The sequence below is a fragment of the Tamandua tetradactyla genome, chromosome 23, assembly GCF_023851605.1.
Source record: "Tamandua tetradactyla isolate mTamTet1 chromosome 23, mTamTet1.pri, whole genome shotgun sequence".
Taxonomy (NCBI): domain Eukaryota; kingdom Metazoa; phylum Chordata; class Mammalia; order Pilosa; family Myrmecophagidae; genus Tamandua; species Tamandua tetradactyla.
This window is the reverse complement of record NC_135349.1, coordinates 29,126,715-29,149,371: the sequence shown is the minus strand read 5'-3', so window position 1 is coordinate 29,149,371 and position 22,657 is coordinate 29,126,715.

The window sequence follows — 22,657 nt, the reverse complement described above, 5'->3', positions numbered from 1 at the left end:
ACAGTTGTGCCTTTCAGTAGGACTATTTTTCTTTTATTCGGTTCCTAAATAGGTCATGATTCCAAAATGTTAAGGGCTGTTAATTATTTGCAGATAAGGAAGTCAAGGAATGCAAGAGTTAGTGAATGTACACAAGTTCACATGACTGATTTTTAGGGAAACAGCTAAACAATGCATATTTTGAAAAAAAAACAATGCTGTTTTCTTCAGTACATTGTGTTTCTCCTTTCAAACTAGATGGTGGTGATAACTTCCCATGAATGCAAAGAAACATGCCCATGAAAAATTGCTAATCTCTTCTCCCACACCATATTGTCATGGTGAGCTTTTTCTCTATTCTTATTTTAAGATGGATTCCAAAAGAGATGTTAACAAATTGAAATCATAGAAAAGTGGTTTCTGTGAGCATATAAATTTTCATATGTATGAATCGTGTTCTAAGGAGGAATGGTGAGGCTCTTAAAATAACAGAAGTGTTTAGTATCAGGGATGATTTTCAACCAAAAGACTTCTCAGCCCTAGGCCAGTTTTGAACTTCATACTTTGGAGCCTAACATTCCTTCCTCAAATGACAAGGAGTAGGTTACAAAAATAATGAACACATTTATTTTAGGAAGATTTGAATGACGAATTCATCTGGGCTTCTATTTTTCTTCCTCAATCTCAATTATTATAAATAGATGTAGTATTAATCCTCTCACTCAGATTTAAACTAGCTTCCATTTTTAAAGTATCATTTCATATCAGACATTCAAATATATATTTCACCAACATTTTCCTTAACCCTTGCTATTTTTTTTGCATAGGTGTTTTTCTTACCTTTTTAAAGTTGAAAGAACTTAGGTGGAGATGTTGTTAAGTTCTCTTCCAAGATCATATCATTCTTCCAAGTGGAATGAAGATATGCTAAGGTGTCATTTCAGTTATGCTGTTTCCTTTGCCAGACCTGTCTGCTCTCAGCTGGACTTGCTGAATTATCTATTCTCAACTCTCCACTCATTTGTGATGGATAATATATTATGGTCTCACTAACATGTCATGGTGCATCTTGCTGTCACTTAGAAGAACATAAGACACTGTTCAGATATCTAGAAAGCTTTGTTTACATGGCAGAAGTAGGATTTGAAAAGTGAGGAAAGAAGTAATCCAATCCTCTGAGACCCAGACTGTCTGGAAACTCACAAGGACAGATTTTGGTATAACCTATAAGACAAAGTAAACCAAAAGACCATCCCAGTTTCAAGGGATAGGAAAAAAGTCTCTGCTCTTAACATCAAGGCCTTCAAAGAAACAAGCTTTTGTGACCAATTAATAATTTGAAAGGACCTTGTCTTAGGTACCTTCCATTACTCTGAGTACACAATTATAAATTCCTGTTTGGTAGAGAGGTTGAGACTGACTATTTATGGGTCCTTAATGCTAGGATGAGGTCACTGTTTATGCAAACCATAGATATTTCTTCCTTGAACTTCATAATGCCTCTTTTCTCTGTCTTTATGAAAAAATTGGGTTAACAGGTGACAGAGGAATGAAGATTTCAGAAAATATCTCATTAGGAGGGAAGTCTTGCTTCACTGCAATTCATTTCTAGCTTGTAGCTGGAATGAAATTTGAGTGAATAAATTTTATGCAGCGATTTCCATTAGTGATAGTTCAAAGGCCAACATCCTTAGTATGATTCCAAACAAGCTTTGTGAATATGTGACAATTCTGCAGACACCTCACTCTATGCCATCTTTATTTAATCTTTTTTATTTCCTTGAACTCACCAGCTCACTCCCATGCAAGGGCTGTGATACATTCTGCTACACCTGATGGAGGTGTTCTCCATATTCCCACAATGAGCTGTCATCTGGATCAGTTCATCTCATTTTGTAATGTCTAATTAAATTATTTCTCCCTATCAGAAAAAGTTTTGGGTAATAGACCACGTAATTTATTTTGACAGTTTTTGCTTCTTTAGAGACAAAACAGAATGTATAGCAATTGGCTTTGTCCAGACATTTTTGTTTTGCCCAAGTTATATTGTTTAAAATACTGGGTGGTGGAAATGCCCCAGATATGTTCCCTTATATTAACATATGCTATCCTGTCACAGAAATTTCGCTAACCTTGAGACAGCATCTTTAAAACTCAACTCTTTATGGATAATGCATATCATCAAATTCTTTCCAGAATTATATGATTTCAAGCTTATGTCAATCACAGCAAGATTTTAGTGTAAAAATGATGATAGAACAGTGCTTTAAATCCAACTTTGAAACTCTTAAGTTGTGCAATATTACTATGGGGAATCCAATCATATGAATGATCTAGTTTGGGTGAAATCCTGAGTGAATATAAGCAGGTAGTGAGGCAGAAGGTTGTAAAGAGGAGGTGAACCTTGGTCATAAAAATCTGGGTTGTAGGGTTTAAGCATTAACACTTTATGTCCTATTGAAGTGAGACCCCTTATATATATGGACAGTTGGAGGAATGGAATGCTTTTCAGTATTCCAGGCCACTTTATCCATGTCAGCACTCAAGCTACATTTTTGGAAACACTCTAATTATATTAGAAAAAAAAATGAGGTTATCAGCATCTCAGTACCTGTTAAGTCAGACCACTAGAAATCAACTTAGAGACTTGGGTTTGCATTTTAGGTTCAACAGTATTTCCTATTGCGCTCAAGTGTAAATATTTTAAACATTGAAATAAATCACAGTCCTTTCTTGGATTCACAGCTTTCTCACTGCTATTATAGACAGATGGAATGTCAAATGGCTCTGAGTTCATCAACTCCAATTTGAGAAAATTATTTTTACATAGATGCCTTCTCAGTTTTTCCTGAAATCTCTGGAGGTACAAGCCATAACTTTGAAGGTTTCACTGGTTCTCAATGCCTTCACACAAAAAGATGGATTCTTCTTAATGATCTCCATTTACGGTAGGAAAAAGTCCCCCAAGTACCCTGTAAATGTCAAAAAAAAAATTAGATGACAGTGGAAAACAAAGTATTCCTAACAAAAATATTTGGATAGCTGTTATTAATAGAAATAGAAATTCAAGTTTTCAAAACGTTACTACCATTGCCTTTGCCAAGAGAACAAGAGTAAAAAGCATTCCTTTCTAAGAAGGGAGAATGGCTTATTTGTTGACAGCGTGGACCCTAGAATAAAAAATGTCTGCACTAAAATACAAGCTTTGCATTCTTAATTAGCTCTGTGACCTCAAACATGCCCCTCAAGGATGAAGTTTTCAAAATTACCCCTGTGCAATATCAGATCCATGCTTAACAGAGAACTAGGTTCTAATCTTTGTTGCCATCTTGGACTACAAAGGCCTCTATGGACTGGGAGTCAAGTGCTCCATGGAAGGCTCCATTGTCATCCATGAGGTCATTTTTATGGCCATGGTTTTCATCATCCCTGTGTGCCAGAGCTACTGGTAGAGGAAGATTTGAAAGGCCCATTCTGTTCCAGGTATGATGATGGGACACTGGGTCTCCATGCTACTGAACTTCACCCCTATACCCAGAGACAATGGCTTTGTCTCAGCCCCATGCCCAGGAAGCTACTGCCTTCAGCTAATATTGATGACTCTTAAACCTTGGCCATAGCCCACCTGGCCACTCTGGGCACCATCACGAATACTAATTCAATGACCCACAATCTTCTCATCCTTGAACCCTGTAGAAATACCCTGATCACCAAGGATCCCTCTCAGGAATTAATTAGCCATTTTTTAAAGACTCACATAGGACTCAATATGGAGGACCCAACCCCCTCTCTGGACACCTCTAGAATTTTTAAATGAGGAAAATGAAGTGCTTCCGACCTGACCAAGTCTTCACTCCATCTATTCCCTGGGGAGACACAAAGTAGCTACCAGTTCAATACCTTAGTAACCATATTGCTCAACCCTATTACCTATAGTGTGAGAAATAAAGAAAGGAGTAAAGGAAGCTTTCAAGAGATCAACATAGGCTATGACCACTAAGATGAAATGTTGTCACATTGTTTTGCTGAATATTCTCATTGTACTTCCCAAATTATATATATGCATTGCTATAGTTCGATTAAATTCAAGAAATTGCATATAAAACAATGAAATAATGAGTAAGACACTCTAGCTTATATTTCTTTTTGTGATGTAAAGCATTTTAAACCTATAATTGTAGGTTATTAATATTCTCCAGGATTAGGTTTTCCTCAACATTTATCCTCTTGCTTGCCCTTCATAGTTCTTGGAAAGAAAGGAATTGTTAGGGATGCATTTTAAAGTATGAGTTTTGACTTCAGAGTTTGGGTCACAGACTGTATTGGATAAGGAGAAGATATAGAGTGTTTAGACTTTTGGAGATTTTTTTCTAGATTTTACAAATATTTAAGTAAGGTGTCTTCTCAAAATTCCTTCCTAGAGCTTGAATGGACTATATAGAATATGTCTGCCTGAACTTTCTGCCTTCTAAATTATCAGATTATGTAAAGAATTTAAGAATTTTTAGACTATAAAAATATTGTTGTAAAATTGCAAAATGATGTCTTGTTTAGCACTGTGTATTAATCTGAAGAGCGATTTCTCCCTCATACAAGGGGCACATCACAGTACACTCCTTATCCTGGCACAGCACCATATATAACCCCACTGGGGAAAATATGAACAAACATTATAAAATAAAACAAACACCCACTGTATTTTATACCCAATGATTGTTTCCCTCCATATATGAAGAAAACTGGCAGCTCAATAAATAGCTCCATGCATTATCTAATTTGACTTGAATTAGTTGCACACTGGAGTACATGGAATTTTGAATAAGGTGTGAGATCTTGTTGGTTTGTACAGGTTCATGTGATGCCTCGGTATACCCCAGAGTAATATGCGCAGAGAATAAAATAGTATTTGCAAAGTCCCCTTGGGGAAGAGTAAAGAAAGGAGGAAATTTTTAAGTTCTCCATTTGGGGAGCTCCTTATATTCTTGCAAGCAGTGGGGACAACCAACTTTATAAGCTGAGCCTTTGATCTTGGGGTTTGCCCCTATGAAACTTATTCCTGCAAATGAGAAACTAAGTCTACTTATAATTATGCCTAAGAGTCACCCCTAGAGAGCTTCTTTGGTTGCTTAGATGTGGCTTCTCTCACTAAGCCAACTTAGTAGGTGAACTCACAACCCTACCCCCTATGTAGAAATTATTCCCCAGGGTATAAATCTCCCTGGTAATGTGGGACAGAACTCCCAGGATGAGCCAGGACCTGGCATCATAGGATTGAGAAAGATTTCTTGACCAAAAAGGAGGAAAGAAAAGTGAGACAGAATTAAGTTTCAGTGGCTGAAGGATTTCAAACAGGATTAAGAGATCACCCAGAAGGTTATTCCTATGTATTATATCAATATCTCTTTTTAGTTTATGGTGTTTTGGAGTGGTTGAAGAAAAATACTGAAATGGCTATGCTGTCTGCCAGTAGCCTTGATTCCTGAAGATGATGGTGTAACAATATAGCTTTTACAATTTGACCATGTGATTGTGAAAACCTTATTCCTGATGCTCTTTTTATCCATGGAATAGACAGATGAGAAAACAATAAGGAAAAAAATAATAAAGAAAAATAGGGAGGGGGTAAATGGTAAAAATTGGATAGATTTCAATACTAGTGGTCAGTGAAAAGGAGAGTTAAGAGATATGGGATGTATGAGTTTTTTTTTTCTGGAGTGATGTAAATGTTCTAAGAAAGATCATGGTGGTGAATACATAACTGTGATGATTTTGTGAGCCATTGATTGTATTCCATGTATGGACTATGTGTGTGTGAAGATTTTTCAGTAAAATTTTTGAAAATGATGGCTCTGGGCAGATTATTTGAAGGTATTTTATTTAATACTATTTAAAACTGCAAATTAAAGATTATTAGTTATATTTTATAAATGGGGAGCTTGAAATTCAGTAGTGAGAACTTGGATTTTGGAAGATTATAATGCTTTTTGAAAGTAGCACTTTACAAAATTAATCTAAAGTAAAATTTAAGTTAAATTGTAGGTATTTAAACATGTGTATTAGCTCTTATATTTCTGATCTTTCCTTTCATCTGCATTTGTCTTCTAATTCCTAAATATCCTCTCTTTTTTCTTCATAAAACATTTACCATTCTTCATTCTTCAATCATCACAGAAGCTCTGAATGTCATTGACTGTAAGGGTTTGGAGTTTATTCCACCAATTTCAACAATACTTAAAATTTTCTTCACATTAATTTCTTATCCCTAGAGGAAAAAAACAAAATATTGTGTCAGTCATAGGGGATAGTCAAGTAAAATTTAATTCATGAGATCCTAGATATTAATATTCTTCTATTTTGTGTTAAATCAAAATACTGCTTTAAAAAACTATAGTAGGATTAAAATGGTCTATATTCTATAGTCCATATTAGAGTTAGGTCATTAAAACAAAATAAATAATCTAAAGCAATGAAGGTATATATTTTTCATTGAATTTCTTTTAATAGAAAAATGATGATTTTTAACCTTATTTCCCCAGCCATCTAGTGAGCATTGTCCATTAAATCTTAGAACAGCCCTAAAAAATTACATCAATTTAGACTTTAAATTGTGTACAACTTAAAGTGTCATTTCAGAGCCCCTTTCATGTCCTCATTCTTCAGACTGTAGATTATGGAGTTCAACATGGGGAAGACCACAGCAATGTGTAGAAACCAGTTTGTTCCTCTAAAGGCGTTAGCTAGAACTTGGGCAAGAGCAGATACAGACAATAGAGCTGCAGCAAAAAAATGACAGAAATCAAGAGGGGGCAGGAGGTGGAGAAAGCTTTAAGGTGGCACTATGTGGAATGGAAACTCATGATGTGACAGTGATGAAGAGGTAAGAGGCCAGTGTAAGCTCAGTGCAGGTAATGACATTGGCTCTCATAAGGAAGAAAACCATAGCTTGGTGGCTGTCTTTTACATCACATGCTAACTTCACTAGGTATAGAAAATCACAAAAAATGTCATCCATGCCATTGTCACCCCCAAATCTTACGTGAATATGCTGCTGGTCAGTATTATTGCATTAACAGAGCCTCCAGCACGGGAATATACAACTAAACAGATGCACAATTTCTTTGACATGATGTGAGCATAAAGCAGGGGGTTGGAAATGGCAAAATCATGTTCATAAGCCATGGAGCCAACAAGTAACACTCAGTGTAGCCCAGCCTAGCAAAGAAGAATTGAGATATGGAGCCAGCAAAGGAGATTGTTTTAGTTTGCTAAAGCTTACAGTCTAAGGCCATGAAAATGTCCACATTAAGGCATTGAGGAAAAGATAACTTAATTCCAAAGAAAAGGCTGATGCAATTTGGGGTTCTTCTCTCATTTGGGATAGCACATGAAGATGTCTGTGAGTTTTCTCTCCTCATTTCATAAGTCTTCCCTGTGGGTGTGTTCTTTCTGCTCCAAAATTCTCTGGCTATGTGAACTCTTTTGGTTCTTAGCTTTTTCCAAATTGGTCCCATCCTAAAGGGCTCCAGTAAGTAACCCCATATTGAATGGCTGTGTAGGAGCCAAGGGTTTAAAACAAGACCTGCAGAATTTGTTGGAAGCAGCTGGCCTCAGGATGGTGGCAGTAAACTGTGGAGATTGTTATGTAGAGCAGTCTGGGAGGAAGAGAATGTTTACCCCTAATGGTTATGTTAAGTATGAAGAACACTGAAAGATAAGAACTTTGCTCCTTCAGGAAATGCATGCATGCCTATTGACATTCTGTGGTATATAACCAGGATCTGGTTGAGAATAAAATTGTCTGAAGTCTGTCTGAAGTAAACTCAAGCTTCAGACCCCCTGAGCCTGTCTGTGTTTTTCTTTCTTTCTTCCTTTCTTTCTTTTTTTCTCATCATTCCTTAATATCCTTCAAGCTCCATTTCAATAGGAAGCAACATGGCTAGAGATACATTTCCATGAAAATCAAATAATCAAAAGCTATCATCCACAATTGGTTGGGTCACATTTCCATGGAAACAATAAAAAAATTCTACCCAGCAAGACTGAGTTAGGATTAAAGGACATGGATTTTCTGAGTTACAAAATTCCTTCCAGCCAGCACAGAGTTGCTCTTGTCTTCAGAAACGCAGGTCACTAGGACCTTTGAGTTGCAGCCAGAGGAATAAAGAGATCCAGGAAAAACAGATTCCCAATGAAAAAAATACATGGGGGTGGGTAGCCTGGAATCATTATGGATTGATAGGATAAGTGTGGTATATCCCAGTCACTGAGTACATGTATAAAACCCACTGATAAGGTCAACTGCATCAGAGGTTCTGTAGTGAAGCCCACTAGAATGAATTTATTCACAATTTGATTCCCTTTGTCCATGGTTAAAGAGACTTCCCCTACGAATGGAGCAGAGAAGAATTAATTCTTTCAATAGATAACAATTAAGATTTCTCTCATCCAAGACCATGTGTTATGGTCAAGTATGCAACAATTAGAGGCTGGGAGATGTAAGCAGTAATACCTGACTTGGGTTGGTAACCCTTAATATATTCCTTTCTGTAAAATACATTTAATAAAAAGAATAATTTTTCTGAGGGTCTATGTATTATGTCAAAAAATTAGCTTTGTGCCCCAGTGATACTCTATTAATGAAAGTTTGCCAGCATGAAATAGAATTTTCTACCTATCTCTTCCATTTGAAATGAGCAACTTACCTAAAATTTTGAGTTAACACCAGAACCTTGAATGATCAAATCTGTGGTCATAGGATTTGTTATGCAAATTTCTAAATCCCAAGATTTTTGCAACTCCTCAGGATTTTCATGGAGTGGGGAATGACTAACAAGACAATAAAAGCAATTGTGTCTTGAAATATCAAGTCTATTAATAAGATAGAGAAAATAATTTTGGAGATTGTTGAAAACTGTAATCCATCACTATTTTTCTTTCTATTACATTTTGGGTGGTGACTATGTTAAACTAATAATATGCATAAACTAAACCCAAAAGCTATGTACTACATATATAACCCTCTCTTTTAAAGTATTTGTATACAAATTCTAATTTTCTATCTAATGCTTGATATCTTCTGTGTGTCCCTGTAATTCCATTCTCAACCCTTCTCTAGCAAGACTCTTCTTTGTTCTACGTGGCTAAGATACTATATTACCTGCATCAGTGGACTGATTTTCTTAATGGGTTTTCCAATTTTGGGTGGCAATGACAAAAGTGAGGTCAGAGGGAATGTACTTCCCTTCAAGTTTGCCACAAGCTCATTGCATCCTTGAGCAGAGACCATAATTTCTATCAGACAATCCTTTAACAAAATTCTCCCTCTGTTCTCTTTAACTCTCACTCTCCTTTCTTCAATGCTACAGTGTTCTGTGGTGATTACTCCTGGGGTTATTAAACTATTTCATGTGATTTCCCCAAGACATAAGCATTTCCTTATTAAAGTTGTCTTATTAAGTGTTCTTAAAATTACATATTTTAGGTGGGACAACTGTTGTTTTTTAGGTCGATAACTCATATTCTTCATAGATGTAGTTCCAGGTGACAAATTTTTCAAATGTATCAGAAATGCTCACATATTTTATGAATAAATAGATGAGCAATTTGCTGGAGGTGGGAGGGGAGACAAAGAAATACAAGTAACTTATGTACCAAGGTTATCTGGTGCCTGGTAAGAAGCACAGGTATCATGATACTCAAAAGCCTAAAACAGAGAGTCATCAAAATGGAAATGATAAATGTTCAAGGGATCTTGAGTCTGCTGATATTGAAACTAGTATATATCTATTTGAAAGACAAATAGGCAACCAGTAAGCCCATTGTATCTTAAAAAGAGTCTTTACTCGTCCTGTGGTCCTAGAGATGACATTGTCCAAGGACTAAGACTAAGCTTTATAGTTAGTATTGCAGAATTGCAGCCCAAATAAACAGTTGACTTTAGTAATGGAAAGATAAGAGACTGAATAGAAAGTAGTGGGGTCCTGAGACCTAGGATGGAGGCATGTGGGCTCGGAAATTGAACTCTCAGAGAAGTTAAACCAGGAGGTAGTGTATAACTCTCTGAGGCAATAAGGAAGCAATTACCAATATAAACCACAATGATGTGATAGTCAAAGGTTGTGGGTGTGTGTGTCTACATCTCTGGGAATGGGCACTGAATCTACTGAATCTAGCCCATTTTACACCCCCAGAACCTGGTCATTGTGAAGGTAGTCAGTCCCCTTTGAGGAAGCACCATAAGCCAAAGTATATATTGCCTATCATCCTGAGAGCTTTCCTTGGATAGCTTGCAGCCATTTACCACAGTAATTTACTTTGGAACACACAATGTCTCTTTTTTAAAAAATATTTTTGTTGATAAATCTTCACACACATACTTTCCATACATGGTGTAGAACAAATGGCTCACAATATTATTACATAGTTGTGGATTCTTCACCATGATCATTTTTAGAACATTTGCATTACTCCAGAAAAACAAACAAAAAGCAAAAGAAAAAACTCATACATACCATACCCCTTAACCCTCCCTCTCATGGACCACTAGTATTTCCATCTACCCAATTTATTTTACTATTTATTTATTTTTTACATGGGCAGGCACTGGGAATCAAACCCCCTTATTATTTTTATCCATATTTTTATTCATTTATCATACCCTGGATGAAAGGACCAACAGATAAAAGGGTTTCATAATCCCATAGTCACATTGTAAAAGTTGTATCTTTATACAATTGTCTTCAAGAATAAAGGCTACTGGAATACAGATCAACACTTTTAGGTATTTCCCTCCAGCCACTCAAATATACCATAAACTAATAAGGATATTTAAATAATTTGTAATCATAACTTCCAGAATAACCTCTCAACTCTGTTTGAGATCAACAGTTTCAAAATTTCAACTACTGAAACTTTTTCTCTCATTTCTCTCTTCACCCTTTAGTTCAAGAAGTCTTTCTCAATCCTCTGATACTGGAACACAGCTCATCGTAGGGTTTCTGTCCAATGTGGCCAGGGAGATTTATACCCCTATGAGTGAAACAGCTAACTGCTTCATTATACTAACACTGTCAAATGGAATATACCAGAAATATATTTGCTTTTACAAAGGCGATTTACAATTCTAAGGCTGTGAACATGCCCAAGTTAAGGCATCAAAGGCAGATACCTTCTTGGAGTAATAGCAGCATTCAAGTTCCTCTGTCTCATGGGAAGTTGCTGGCCCTCTGACCCTCTTGCACTGTCTTCAAAGGGTTCTCTCAGCTCCTGTGGGTCCTTCTGGCTTCTATTAAGAAGGTTTTCTTCTGTATTTCCAAATGTCTGTGTCTAGGCATCTGCTTTCCATATTGGCTCTCTGCTCTTTCTCTTCATGTGAGCTCCTCTAAGGGCTCCAGTAAACTAATTAAGACCCACCTTCTATAGGGCAGGGTCACAACTCCATTGAGAAAATCTAATCAAAATGTCACACTCTTATGTAGGGTGGGTCACATTCATGGTTTGTAAAATGAGACACTTTCTTTAATTGATAGTACTATGTCTCAGGTTAAATTTCTGCTTTTCTTCTGATTATTTTCAACATTATTATTATTAACTACAAATAATTCTTGAGGAACTATGATGTGGATTTATACATTTAGATTATTCTTTCTTGCCAACTTATTTTTATTCACCTGCATAACTGACAATCACAAATTAAATTGCTTACTTTTTAGTTTTATTGACTTACTATATTTAGGAGAGTTATTGCTTCATATTTCATTCTAGATAGATAAGTGAGCATTATAATTGGACATCTGGAACCAGGATAGCATTGGAAGAGTCTATTTACTTTTAGAAGTATATACCAAATGATTATCAAACTTAAAGTTTCTCCCATGATTATCACTATTGAAACAAGTATTCTTGTGGAATAAGAAGAATGAGTGAGCTTTCTATTCCAAGATAATGTGGGAAATTAAGGACCAGCTAAAATTAAAATGAAGTAACTATGTATGTTCATGACAATAAATACTGCATTAAACTTCAAGAGAGAAAAGGGCAATAAATCACCATATGGACAAAATATAAGAAGATTTTTTTTCTGTGATCAAATCATAATGTAATTGAGCTTCATGAAATTAAAATCCTTTTAATTAATATCTGATGAAGAGAGCTGCAGTTTTATTTCCTCATTCAGTGAAATAGAACATTAGATACATAATTGACATGATCCTGATGTATGTTTTCATTTCATAAACCACTGTTGCTTTTCTTTTTATCTTAAAGAGGCTATGTTAGTCTTTACAGTAGGCTAATGGGTGGAAAACTTAAATTGCTTTAATATTTTCAATGTTTCAAAATATTTCAATTTATTAGTTGTGCATAGGATAGTAGCTCTGTAAGAGAGAGTGCAACTTTATAGCACTATGTGATGATATAGAATATTTGTAAGTAGTGTATACATCAAGGATTAGAGGTCCGGAGTGAATGTTATATTAAGCAGGTGCTTTGAGTCTGGAGTACAAGAGAGAACTAAGAGGCCAGTTCCTTTTGGTATGACTACTCTCAGAAGAAATTATTTTTGAGGTAAACATTCTTTTGGAAGAGAGATGTTTTATGGGGAATGAGCTTCCCAGAACCCCACCAATCCAACAAGGCATGCTGCCAACCTTAAATCTATGAGCTGATGACAAGGAAATGTAGCAGAAGAAAATTCCTTGGTGTCCCATATATATAAATAAGAATACTGTTAAATAATTATGCATGCTATTTCACTCATTTTTAATATAAGGGACCCTGGGAAAAATGTTTTTTGAGATTTTTTATAAAATGGCAACATTTTGATTCACTATTGTTTAGTTTTTCTCATAGCCCCTACTAATTGTATATATGAGTTGATAGTTTCAAGTGAAATTTCTGTTGCAATTGATAAGACTTGGTATGTGATAGATTTTATCTCTGTCTATATTTTCCTTCTAGTACCTTTTTCTTCTCATATATTCTTAATTTATGCTAACCACAGCAATAGTAGTCAGAATCTGGATTTAAAAATAGGGAACTTCACTTATCAACTGCCAAAGTGGAGTCAGCCCCTATTTTCATCAGATAGCTGAGTAAAATGAAACATGTAAATGTTTTTAATATTCAATAATTCTGGCAGCTCATCCAATTATTTAAAGTAGACTTACATGAAAATATCAGGTAAAAGTTTGACACATACAGTTTTTGGTAAAAAAAAAAAAGTTATATCTTTCTTCATATTCTTAAGAACTTTTTCTGAGTCAGGCATTTTGCCAATATGTAACTACCAATATAGAGCCATATCTCCCAACATTATTGGTAAAAATAGCAAAAATTGTATTTTACTTACTATGTGAGTCACTATTTTAAATCTTTCACTTAATATACTACATACTCATAACAAACTTAAAACATAGTTATGATGGTGATGCCTTTGTTATAATTGAATGAAAAGAAGCTTAGAGATTTAAGTACTGTATCCAAAGTCACAGAGTGCATAAAAACAGGGTTGGACTTTGAACCTCAGAATTTTCTCCATCAACAACTCATGCTCTCAATGTTAAGGCAACTTTTAAGAAATTTTAATATATTTATCTTAAGAATGCTTTTTTCTCATATCCTTTGGTGGCCTGAAATTTATATGCATAGTTGGGACATTTGTTGATATTATGGATGTTGAATACTAGAATAACCCATATTTTTTGGTCAAGTCATTGACCAACAATGAATCTTTCACAGTCTAAGTCTTGTTGCTCTGAAGATCTCTATGGAAGCAAAGAATAAGGTATACATTTAAAATCATTATTATTACTGAATTAAAACTGATGTTCCTTGTATCCAACTGACATCCTCATGGTTATAATGGCTATTATGAGTAGACAGGGCAAAAATCAAGAAAAAATTATGAGTTATTGATATCCAAAATATCTATCTGAGAGCTCAGTCAGAGTAAACGTTGTAATTAGAATGCAAATCTAAATCTTCTAACTTGAGGTATAAAGTTTTTTCTTGTTAAGAAGTGATATGCTTTTGTCCTAACATTTCAAATATATATATTTTATTTAAGGGACCTCTACTCATTATAACACAAAGTACAGATGCATTACCCCAGTACTCAAAGTTCTTTACATGTTGGCTTCAAGTTTCCTTTATAACCTTCTGCTCTACTATTTGTTTTCACTCACTCATTATTTCAACCCAGGTAAATTAATCACATTATAATTTCCCCATAAAACTCATATAATTAAAGAGATTCAGTGTTAGAGGTGTAGCTATACATTTGTATGCTAACTTTTTTCAGAAATCTTGTCACCATGGCAAGAATTTATGCTTACTGTATGCAAAAATTTGGGGCTATATAATCACTGTCTTAATGATTACCCTGAAATAACTCTACAACTTACATACTAGTAGTATCAATGTTCCAACTTATATTTTGGTGTTACATCATTTATTTAGAAAAAGAAATTTATATCTGAGACTTATAAAGTTGATTCAAATTTAATCACTTGGGCAAAATTAGAAACATCTGATGGAGCCAATTACTATGGATGTTTTCTGCCTCTAAAGAAAATAACAATGGATAAAGTATATTTTTTCTATTCTACTGCACAAAAAAGCCTTCCAAAAAGAAGAGATTATTAAAGGAGCCTTGAAATATGAGTTCTTAATCCAGATGGTAGTTATTTGAAAGGGTAAGGACAGATGTGAGAGAAGATCCATTTTCTAAGAAGATCAGAAGAAAATGGATATACCATAGTTCTCACATGGGAAAGAGTCCAGTGATTTCAAGGAAATAAGAGAGATTAAATACAGATATGGTAGAGCAAGGTCTCAACAGATGAGCCACAAGAGTCATAAATGACAAAGCTCATTAGAAGGCATATTAATAATGTTGCTCTTTAAACAAACCCAATGAAAGCCATTGCCATGAAGAGAAAATCATGTGAATGGATCTACACATTTTACTTATATTTGGGCTGCAGGTCAGAAAATGAATAGAAAGAGAGCAAGGATTCCCTCATGCTTGGAAACACTCCAAAATCTGTATATTCTCTTAGCTACTCTTTATAAAGGCAGGAAGAGGATGCATTAACTATTAAGGTAATTATACATGCCAGTATTATTATATTTTGTATGTAACTCCACATACTACTTCTTACAGGGGCTAAAATGGAACTGCATAAAGATTAATAACCAATCTACATTTGGGGGTCTACAATGCACAAAGTTTTAATAAGTGCAAAAGTAATATGTACAAAAAGAGTTGGGTGGACAGGGATATAGGAAAAGATTATATGCATGATACTGAAGTTAATTGGTATCCCATGAAATATGATTGTTGTATATTTAAGATGTTACATTTTAACCTAATGGTAACCACAAGGAAAACAGATGAAAAATGTGTCTGCATAGATGTGAAAAGGCTTTCAATATAGTACACACACACACCCCAAAAAATATATAAATACAAAAGTAGGCTTTAAAGAACATGAGTGGAAAAAAGGTACAAGACTTACAAAGCCTTAATAACAAAATGGCAGAAGAAAGCCATATATTGTCAAGAGTGACTTAAAATGTAAATGGATTAAACTCTCCAATTAATAGGCAGAGACTGGTAGAAAGGATTATAAAAGAAAGAACCAACTGTATGCTGTCTGCAAGAGACTCACTTTAAATTCAAAAACACTAGTAGGTTAAAAGTGAGAGAATATAAAAATTTTTTACCATGCAAATAGTAGAGAAAAGAGACATGGGATGTTTATATCAACATTGCATAACATAGACTTTAAGTCAAAAACAGTTCTAAGAGACAAAGCTGTTCATTATATTTTGATAAAAGGGGCAATTCAACAGGAATATACAACAATTATTACATATGCATGTAATTGCAGAGATTTAAGGCATTTCAGGCAAATACTTGTATATTTGAAGAGAGAAATTGATGGTTCTACAGGACTTACTGCTTTGTCTAGTACCAAACCAGTTAGCCCTAACAAGCATACATAGAACACTGTACCCAACAAAATAGAATATATATTCTTCTTGAATGCACATGGTTCATTGCCCAGAATAGAGTCTAGGTTGGGTCATAACACAAATCTCAATAAATTTAAAAAACAATTGAAATCATGCAATATACATTCTTCAACCATAACAGAATGAAACTAGAAATCAATAACAGGGGGAGAAATAGAAAATAAACAAATATGTGGAAATTAAACAACACACTCTAAAGCAATCAGTGAGTTAAAGAGAAATTCATAAGCCAAATTAGGTAAAATCTTGAAGCTAATGAGCATGAAAATATAACATACCTAAATTTAAAGGATACAAAGAGCATAGTGCTGAGAGGGAAATTTATAGCTCTAATTTCTCACATTAAAAGAAAACAATACTTCAAATCAGAGACCTAACCTCAAACTTGAAATAATTATAAAGAGAAGAACAAACTAAATGCAAAATAAGCAGAAAGAAGGAAACAGCAAAGATTAAAGCAGAGATAAATGAAATAGAAATCATAAACAATTGAGAGAATAAAAAAATTGGTTCTTCGAAAAGATCAATAAAATTAACAAGCTTTTGCTAGACTAACAAAGTAAAAAAAAGAAAGATAATACAAATAATGAACAACAGAAATCAACAGGGAAGCATTACTAATTACCATGATGGAAACAAACTGTAAGAGGATACTATGAACAAATTAGATACCTAGATGAAAGAAACAAATTCTTAAAAGCACACATACTACCTAGAAATAAAACATCTAAAAAAAAAACCCAATTACTAACATACACAATGAATCAGTAATAAAAAAAAACAAAACAAAAAACTTTCCACCAAAGAAAAACCCAGTTCCATGTTGCTTCAGAGGGGAATCCTACAGGTCATTGCATATCTGCTCAAACTCTTACAAAATATTGAAGAGAAGGGAAGGGAATAGTCCTTAATCTTTTCTACAAGGTCAAAGCAGGATAAAGATATCTCTAGAAAAGACAAATAAAGACCAATATCACTTGTGAATAGAGATGCAAAAATCTTCCAAAAAATTAGTAAGCCAAATCTAACTGCTTATTAAAATAGTGATACACCATGAACAAATGGGATTTATCCCTAGTTGTGCTGGTTTGAAATTGTTATGTACCTCAGAAAAGTCAGATATTTATTACTATCTTGTGGGAATAGACTTATTGTTGGGTGGGAATGTCTAATTAGGTTGTTTCTATGGAGATATGATCCACCCAATTCTAAGAGGGACCTTTATGTTAGACTGTTTGCACAAAGACGTTACCTTGCTCATTTAAGGTGGGAGCCCTTTAAAAGAGAGACATTTTGGAGAAAGCACAGATGCTTAGAGAGTCAACACAGAGAGCAGAAACTTGGAGACTAAGCCCCTTGAAAGATGTTAAGGGAAGAAATACAGGAACTGAGAGAGACATTTGAAACCAACCCAGGAGAATAGAGACAGAATTCATCACTATATGCCTTCCCATGTGAAAGAGAAACCCTGGACATGATTGGCTGTTCTTAAGAGAAGGTATCCTTTGATTGATGCTTTAATTTAACTTTCATAGCTGTAGAACTGTAAATTTGTAATCTAAAAAACCTTTTTTTGTAAAAGCCAATCCATTTCTCATATATTGCATTCTGGCAGCTTTTGCAAACTGAAGCAATGGTGTTCAAGGTTGGTGCAACACAAAAAACTAATGGAATACAACACATTAAAAGAATGAGGGGGTGAAAAAAACACACTATTATCCTAATGGATGCAGAAAAGACATTTGACAAAATACAGCACTTTTCTTAACAAAAATACTTAGAATACTTGGAATAGTAGGAAATTTCTGCAACATCATAAAGGCCATATATGAGAAGGCCATAGCAATCATTCTACTTAGTTGTGAAAAAATTAAAGATTTCCTCTAAGATTAGGAAGAAACAAATGTGCCCAATGAAACTATTACTATCCAACATTGTGCTGAAAGTTCCTGCCAGAGTAATTAGCATGAAAAAGAAATAAAAAGCATCCAAATTGGAATGGAAAAAGTAAAAAAATTCCCTATTTGAAAATGATATGTTCCTATATACCTAAAATCCTGAAAAAATCCACAAGCAAACTCCTAAAGCTAACAAACGAATTCAGCAACATAGTGTGGGTTACAAGATCAAAACCCCCAAATCAGTAGTGCTTCTATACATAAACAATGAACAATTGGAAGAAGAAATCAAGAAAAAAATCCATTCAGAATAGCAGCTAAACAAATTAAATATCAAGGAATATACCTAACTGAAAATGTAAAGGAATTATATGTAGAAATTCACAAAATATTTGTAAAAGAAAGGAAAGAAGACCTAAATAAATGAAGGAATAATATTTTGTATTCACTAATAGGAAAGCTAAATATCATTAAGATTTAAATATTATCAAGAGAAATTTATAGATTTAACATAATTCCATTCATAATTCCAAAACCCATCTTTGTTCAAATGGAAAAGCCAATCTCAAATTTATATTGAAGAATAAGGGACCCAGAATGGCTCAAGCCATCTTGAAAAAGAATGAAGTTAGAAGACTTATACTTTCTGATTTTCAAGCTTATTACAAAGCCCCAGTATTCAAAACGGCATGGTACTGACACAATGACAGACACATAGACCAATGGAATAGAATTGGGAGCTCAGAAATCAACCTTCACATTCATGGTCAACTGGTATTTGACAAGGTTGGAAAAAGTACTCATTTAGGAAGGAAAGAACAGTCTCTTCAACAAATGCTGCTGTGGAAACTAGATTTGCATTTGCAAAAAAATAATTAAATAAATAAAAAGAGGGAGGACTACTGCCTCACACAATATACAAAAATCAACTCAAAGTGGATGAAAACCTTTTTATAAGAGATAGAACTATCAAATTCCTAGAAGAAAATGTAGGGAACCATCTTTAGGAACTCATGTTATGCAATGGTTTCTTAGAATTTTCACACAAATCACAAGAAATAAAAGAAAATATAGATAAATGGGACCTCATCAAAATTAAACTTTTGTTCCTCAAAAAGTCTTTATCATGAAAGTAAAATGATATCTTGCCCAATGGAGAAAATATTTAGAAACAATATATCTGCTACAGGATTAATATCCAATATATGAGAAGAAATCCTTCAATTTAAGATTAAATAAACCTACAACCCAAAAAAAAAAGTGGGCACAAAACATAAAGATATTGCTGAAAGAAAATGGCTAGAAAGCACTTGAAATGAATACATTAGAATGGCTATTATACAAAAATAAAGGAAACAAGTGTAGGAGAGGAAGAGGACAAAGAGTAACACTCATTCGTTGTTTGTGGAAATATAAAATGATGCAATGACTGTGGAAGACAAATGGATGGTTCCTCAGAAGTTAAGTAGAGAACTATTAAATGACCCAGGAACCCCACTAATGTTATATACTGCCAAAGAAGTTAGTTCAGGGACTAGAAAGATATCTTCATACTGAAGTTTATAGTGGCATTGTTCATAATTAGTAAGAGATAAAAACAGCTTGAGTGTCCATCAACCAGTGAGTGGATAAATAAAATGTTGCATATGCATATGATAGAATATTATTCAGCTGTGAAAAGAGATGCTGTTCTGATACATGCAACAATATGGATGAATCTTGAAGACATCTTGTTGAATGAAATAAGCCAGACACAAAAGAACATATATTGTATGATATAACTGATTCGAAACAATTGGAATAAGCAAACTCATAGAGTCACAATCTATAATATACATTAACAGAGGACTGTGTGAAGATAGGGAATAGAATTTAAGGCTTAAAATGTATAAGATTCCTATTTGGAATGAGGGAAATGTTTTGGTAATGGATGGTGATGATAGTAGAAAAACATTGTGAACACAATTAACAGCACTGAAATATATATTGGAATGTGATTAAAATGAAATATTAGATTAGATATATGTTAATAGAATACATTTTTTAAAAGAATGAATCCATAAAACTCCACTACACCATGACCCTCAGTTAAACCATGGACTTTAGTTAATAATATAAATATAAAAATGTGTTTATCATCAATTGTAACAAAAGTTCTACACCAATGAAAGTTGTTGGTGGGGTGATATACAGGAATTAGATTTATGACAAATATTTAGCTGTAAATTTCTTCATAAAGTTTTCTGGTAGAAAGTAACAATGATTGGTTGTAGAAATTAGTGTTTTTATTTGTATGTTTCTTCTTGTACCATGTGTTCTTATTTCCACTAATGGGTTATATATTACTGTTTCCCAGGAGGGAGAATGGGAGAATACTGTGGAGTATCCATTATCAGAGGGAAAGATCAGCCAGTATATTGATACAGAATCCTAAAAGAGAGACAATTCTGTGGTTTTAGAAGGATACTTGTATAGTCTTAGCAAATTTTAAACAATTTGCTTAATAGTATGTTACTGCAGAAGCAAAAGATTTAGAAACATATTTTCTATTTACTCAATTTGATCTTTATGAAGGAATTTGTAGAGGACATCGTCACAGAATGTTTTAAGACTCTTAGGGAAAAAACACAAAGTCACATTCTTAATCTTAATCCTTTCTTCTGTGTTTAAAACATTGTGAATAGAGCAATAAAATATGCTACTTTTGGTTAAGGTGTTGTGTGAACTGGTTGAGTTTGTGAATGGAGGATTAATGAAGAGAAAGACATACTGTGGACTAGAAATTGGAAGTCAAGGGGACTTGGAAAGAAAGGAGAGGACATAGCTATATCACAGGAAAGCTCAGGAGCTTCAAGGTTTCCAGCCCTCAGAACACCACAAAAACCTGGGAAGAAGAAAGAATTTCAGCTTCTGAATCTGAGACAAATAAACCCTGTTCCTTATCCCAATCCGTTGTGTGGAATTTATCACAGCAGAAGATGCATTAGTTTGGACATCAGAGAAAATAAATTTTTCTAAAATCTAGACTCAAATTTCCAATAATCTATGTCATATCTTCTCCTAGCCCAATTAAATTTAATGAGTTTTGAGGCCAAACCGTATACACACAAAAACACATCCAGACAATTTTACCTCTTTCTAAGAACTCTAGAAACAATCAAAAGGATAAAATTTTAGGAAAACCTATTTTAACAAAGAAGCAATATACCATTCTGCTAAAACTCACAACCCGGTGTAATAGGTTAACATAGTTTATGTCAAAAGAAAATAATGAAAATTAAAATGTGGTTTATACATTTCATTGTTTTCAGAATAACTTGTGGGAATTATTTAAGCAATTGCACTGTTTGCAAACATGTCTATAAATCAGTAAGTTGGAAAACATGCAACATTTAGCAAAAAGTACAAGGATGGCATATTAATCTTATAGTCTTATAGGCTATATTGCTTTACTGAAAGTCTCTTTGGCACCTTTAATCCTCATGACACAGATGAGGGGGTTAGCATCATGTTCACCATGGTGCAGAACATGGCAGCTCCTTTTGTTTCTTGAGTGAATAGGCAGAGGAAGATGTTGAGTAATTGAGGAACATGGATCCATAGAAGACTATGACTGGGGTCAGCTGGAAAGCACAAGTGGAGAAGGTGTTGCACCTTCCAGAGGCAGGCTGGACACTCAAGGTATTGAGTAAGATATTGAAAATAGGAAACCAGGATATCACATATGCTGAGGAGAAGTATGAAACCCAGCATATGCAGAAGGACTTTTTGTACACCTGGTGTCCATGCAGGACACTTTTACCAGCCATGGTGCATCACATGAGAAATGATCAATGATATTTTTTACCACAAATATGCAGGTGGAAAGTGTTGGCAGGTATGGACTATTGCATATATGAAACTTCCTGAGTTGGTGCCAACAAAAAGTCCAGTACAGAGACGCTTGGACATTTTACCTGAATAGAGTAATAGGATACAAATTGTCACATGGTGGTCATAAGCCAGGGCTGATAGTAGATCACACTCAGTGTAAGAAACAACACAAGAAAAGAAGAGCTGGGTTATACCTCTAAACCAGAAGGTAAATTTGTCTTCATAGACATAAATGGACAGGATTTTGGGGATGCACACAGATGTGTAGGAGAAGTCTTGGAAAGATAGTTTCCCAATGAAAAATACATGGATGTATGTGGGTGGTAATTATAACCAGGATCTCATTCTGGGGGTTATTTTTATTCACCATACAGATATTCCTTTTTAATTTCTAGTGTCATAAAAGCTTGAAAGAATTGCCTGAGATGGTTGAACTGTAATACAGTAGACTGGATTCTTGATGATGATTGTATAATTTCATAGCTTTATCATGTGATTGTGAAAACCTTGTGACTGTCATTCCCCTTATCCAGTGTATAGACAAATAAGTAATAAAATAAAGACAAAGATAAATAAATACATAATAAAGGATGTTTTAGTTTGCCAAAGCTGTCAGAATGCAACACAGCAGAAATAGATTGGCTTTTAATAAGGGGATTTATTTAGCTAAAAGTTTATAGTTCTTCAGAGGAAAGGCAGCTAGCTTTCATCTGAATTTCTGTCAAAAGGGAAGGAATAATGTGAAATCCACTGGCCTTCTCTCCTGGTTTCTAGATTCCAACTGCCTTGTAAATTTTGTTGGATGAGTTGGAGATATGAAATAGCTGGACTGTTGGAAAATTCTTTTTTTTTATGTGCCTGGTTCAGGA